The sequence below is a fragment of the Gorilla gorilla genome, chromosome 7 (assembly GCF_029281585.2).
Source record: "Gorilla gorilla gorilla isolate KB3781 chromosome 7, NHGRI_mGorGor1-v2.1_pri, whole genome shotgun sequence".
In the NCBI taxonomy this organism is placed as follows: Eukaryota; Metazoa; Chordata; class Mammalia; order Primates; family Hominidae; genus Gorilla; species Gorilla gorilla.
This window is the reverse complement of record NC_073231.2, coordinates 25,124,740-25,129,454: the sequence shown is the minus strand read 5'-3', so window position 1 is coordinate 25,129,454 and position 4,715 is coordinate 25,124,740. Positions and strand designations below refer to the sequence as shown.

The 4,715-nt window shown below is 44.2% G+C and overlaps 1 pseudogene; it reads left to right on the top strand.

Annotated features, from left to right (window-relative positions):
• Window positions 1-3,978: 3,978 nt before the first annotated feature.
• On the top strand, window positions 3,979-4,444 carry LOC101129451 (sigma intracellular receptor 2-like; annotated as a pseudogene).
• The last annotated feature ends 271 nt before the right edge of the window (window positions 4,445-4,715 follow it).

Sequence of the window (4,715 nt, the reverse complement as noted above, 5' to 3'; positions counted from 1 at the left end):
AAGTTCTTCATTCTGAAGCTGGGCTGACAACCTATCTCCTTTTCTCTTTGTTTACCACTCCTAAAACCAGGGCCTCCAGAACAGTTGGTGGCTCTAGCTCTCCCTGCAAAGGAACCCAGGAGAATGAGCCCTAACCTGGACTCAGGTGTGAGGACAGATGCAGAGCCAGGAGGCTGCAATCTCTCCTGCCTTTTCAAGCTTTAGTTGAAGGATTAATGTTTATCTTTTTTGTTTCTGAGCTATTTTGAGTTAGTATTTCACTTATAACAAGAAGATGTCTGATGAATACAAGTGGTTTCACATAGTAAGCATTCAAAATGTTCCTCTCCCCTAGGAAGGGTGAATGTGCCAAGGACAAAGCGGGATGGAAAAATATGAAAGATTTGGAAAGGGGGAGCTCTTGGAAGTTTCTAAGTAGCTGGGCTTGTGTAGTCTGCATTCTTTACTGTGGCTAGTCTTTAGTTAAATTAGACTGAAGCACCAGGACCTCATCAACTTGCTCATTTTTATGTATCTGTAGACATTGACTGTTTCTATCTATCATCTATTTATCTATCTATCTATCTATCTATCTATCTATCTATCTATCTATCTATCTATCTATCATCTATCTAATCTGTCTGTCTCTCTGTCTATCTATCTACCTAATCTAATGTTCTTTTGAGAGTTTCACCAATTCCAGCTGAGCTGAGAGGGAAGGGATTTTGTAATTCTTCAGGATTGCTCAAGACAGTGAGAGCTGGGCACTAGTGTGCCTCTGTGAATTTGGTAGTAGTTACAGCCATGGGCCATCTGTAGGAGGAAAAGAACTCAAAGGGGGTGGAAAGTGGACAGCTGAAAAAAAATTATATGTTCTTCACACACCGGGGACTGATGTGGGGTGGGGGTAGGGGGGAGGGATAGCATTAGGAGATATACCTAATGTTAAATGACGAGTTAATGGGTGCAGCACAGCAACATGGCACATGTATACATATGTAACAAACCTGCACGCTGTGCAGATGTACCCTAAAACTTAAAGTATAATAATAATAAAATTTAAAAAAATTATGTTCCCTCCTACAAGCCTCTCTTTCCTTTTCTTTCTTTTTTTTTTGTTCTTATTTTGTTTCTCTCTAACCTCACTTGGGTCCTTTTCTTCTCTGCCCACCACCTCCACACAGGAGGACACCACACAGGTGGACACCTGTCCACCACAGGAGGATATACAAGGGAACACATCAGGCTCTAGTAACCACCATTCTAAACAAACACCTGTTCTTATGAGTTAATGTTTCTCCACTTTTGCCTGCAGAAACCATTTCCATTGTAGGGAATTCTAACATCAGCTTTCAGCCCTGGGGTAGCTGGTAAATCAGTCACGGTGGCTCAGCATATCAAAAAACAAGCAGAAGAAGAGCAGAAAATCACCGATACTCACTCAGAAGCCTCCTGCTCCCATCTCTCTGGATCTGCAGCCAAATCCGTGGAAGGAAAAGCCAAGGCTCTCACTCAGGGCAGAACCGCAGCCTTCCTCCCATTCCCATTCCTGAGCAATGAGCGAACATATTATTTCAATGGCCTGGGTCCTGTTGGTCAGGACTAAACTTGATGGTAATAAGAAAAGAATCAGGCTACAGCTCACAGGGACATGCTGATAAAACATCCATCCAGGAGGAAGCAGTGTGACCCATAATCCCATGGACTCTATGGTGGGAGAGGGGGAAAAGGAAGTATGTCACCGTCAAATGTCGAGTCACAGCCTCTCTGAGTTTCAATTCTTTGAAAAAATGAAGATGATAGTCTTCACTTCAAGGGATTCAAATTCAATAAAAACAACCCATGTGAAAACACTCAACACAGTGCAGGCACTGGGTGTAAATTGAAACTGGATATGTCCTATTGACTCATTACAGATACATGCACATAGGCTCAGTTGCACATACAACTTCTAGGTGTGATCTGGATTCTGTTCAGATATTCTCCAATCTCTTTTTAGTTGTTGCAGAAACAGACAGCATGAGCTGCTCCTCAGATGATGTGATTCACCCCTGCCCAAATACCAGTGGTCAGAGAAAAGCTCAGTCTTGTTCACAGTAGCCCCAGAGCTCAGGCGAGTGGACCCCACACAGTCTGAGCTTTTCAGCATAGGAGCTGGAACAACATGAAGTCTTCTGTCCACTCTGAGTTGATTGGAAAGCCCAAACATGACATCTTGTCTTGTTCTTGATTTTTTTTTTTTTTTTTTTGAGACAGAGTCTTGCTCTGTCACCCAGGCTAGAGTGCAGCAGCACCACCTCGGCTCACTGCAAGCTCTGCCTCCTGGGTTCACACCATTCTCCTGCCTCAGCCTCCCAAGTAGTTGGGACTACAGGTGCCCGCCACCACACCAGGCTAATTTTTTGTATTTTTAGTAGAGAAGGGGTTTCACCTTGTTAGCCAGGATGGTCTCGATCTCCTGACCTCGTGATCTGCCCGCCTCAGCCTCCCAAAGTGCTGGGATTACAGGCGTGAGCCACCGTGCCCAGCTGTGCTTGAGCATTTTATTTCCGGTAACGTGTGATACAGGCAAACAGAAAGGACTACAAAAAACAACTTAATTCAAAATGCAATTGTGCTACGCACAAAGCAGAAAGGGGGGTGAGGACAGAAGGCAAGGTGATATAATAGTTTACGACACATGGGATTTGAAGCCAAATCTGAGCTCAAACCCTACAATGCCACCAGAACCCAAGTGACCATGCATATGCTTCAGTTTACTCATCTGCAAAATGAGAATGTCAATAACCCCTTCCTTGTCTATTTTATAAGGTTGAGGTGAGGATCAAGTGAGATAGCATCGCTGAAATCACTTTGCAAAATATTACATAGCCAGCAGTTATGACAGTTGTTATTAATGTGGAATGTGCACAAGAGAGTTGGAAATCTCAAAGCGCCAACCTATTACCATAGTCAAACCATTTTCTCTTGAAAATCTCAGATATAAAAGGTTAGGTGCATAATGGCAGATTTCTTGCCCACAGGAACCCATTTTCATGAAAGAACAAAACTTTGAAGGATTCCTTCTTTTCCACCTGTATTCTACAAATAAAGATAGGAAGGAAGGCAAGGCTGTCTTGCTGGCTTCTCGAGTGGAGGACGCTGGGCTGGAGCAGTGCCTACAACTTTGATCCTGGTGGAAGTCAGGAGCCTCTGGTGAGGCTTGTGTATTTCACCCAAAGTGACAGGGACCTTGTTAGCCATTCTTGCATTGAGGAGCTTGATGGATTGAACTCCTGGGGAGAATGTGGCGGCCGTGATCTGCCATAAAGATGGTGAATAACTTTTTTTTCTTAAATGATTACTGAAAACTTTACAGCTAGCCAAAGCTGGCTTTCTCAAAGCCCCTGGAGGAGAGCTTTTATAAAGTGTCATTTAATTAATAAGGAGGTTATTGATTGCTGTCATGCATGGAGTACTGCACAAGGGCCAGGTGAGAAAAAGGGAAGGAGGACCACAGGCACAGAGAGGAAGGCAGGGGTGGGCCTGGGCCTGGACTGCAGCCTGGATAAAAACCAGGCCCCTGAAAACACTCTAGATTGCCAGTTGGGGCAAAGCAGTCACTGTTTACCAGAGATGGTTAGAAGTGAAAGAGATGTTCTTATTTATAGCCTGATTTAGAAAATTCACTGTCATTTTGAGATAAAAAGAGAGGCAGTGTGCTGTGATGGGAGGTTTTCCTGACTAAAAATTAAGGGACAAGAACCCTCTAGTAAGCTATGGTGCAGGCTAAAGAGTTGCTTAACTTCTTGGGTTTTAGCATCCTCATCTCTAAAATGATAGAACTGGACTAAATGATCTCCAGGATTCCAACTCAAATATGAGGGGTTCTCAAAAACTTCATAAAAAATGTGTATTAAGAAAACACTATCTCTTCTCATATCGGCAGGTCCAGGCCTGACCGCCAGACAATGCCACTGCATGGAGTGGTTGCTGGGCCTCTACTTCCTCAGCCACAACCCCATCACCTTGTTCATGGACCTGTAGGTGGTGCTGCCGTGTGAGCTCTACCCAGTAGAGTTTAGAAACCTGCTGAAGTGCTATGCTAAGGAGTTCAAAGGCCCGCTGCTACAGGAGCCACCAGTTTGGTTTAAGTCCTTTCTGTTTTGCGAGCTTGTGTTTCAGGTGCCTTTCTTTCCCGTTGCAACCTATGCCTTCCTCAAAGGAAGCTGCAAGTGGGTTCGAACCCCTGCAAATCATCTACTCAGTTCACACCATGGTGACTTTAATTCCACTACTCTCCACATTTCTGTTGGAGGATTTCTCCAAAGCCAGTAGTTTCAAAGGATAAAGACCTGAGACTCTGCATGAACGGTTAACCCCTGTATCTGTCTATGCCCCCTACTTACTCATCCCATTCGTACTTTTAATTTTCATGTTGCAGAGCCCCTACTACAAGTATGAGGAGAAAAGAAAAAAGAAATGAGAGAAACAACCACTGGCCCAGGGTAGAAATGCCTGCAGGGCAGTTGTTTGTTGGATACAATACAAGGAACACTGCTCAGAACCCACATCTTCAGCAGCATTTGAAACACTGGCAGCAATGCACAAGAGCAAGATGGTGTCAGAAACCACGTCAAACCCTCACCTTTTTTTTTTTTTTTTTTTTTCAGACTGTCTCACTCTGTTACCAAGGCTAGAGTGAAAGGCAGTGGCATGATCTCGGCCCACTGCAACCTCTGCCTTCTGGGCTCAAA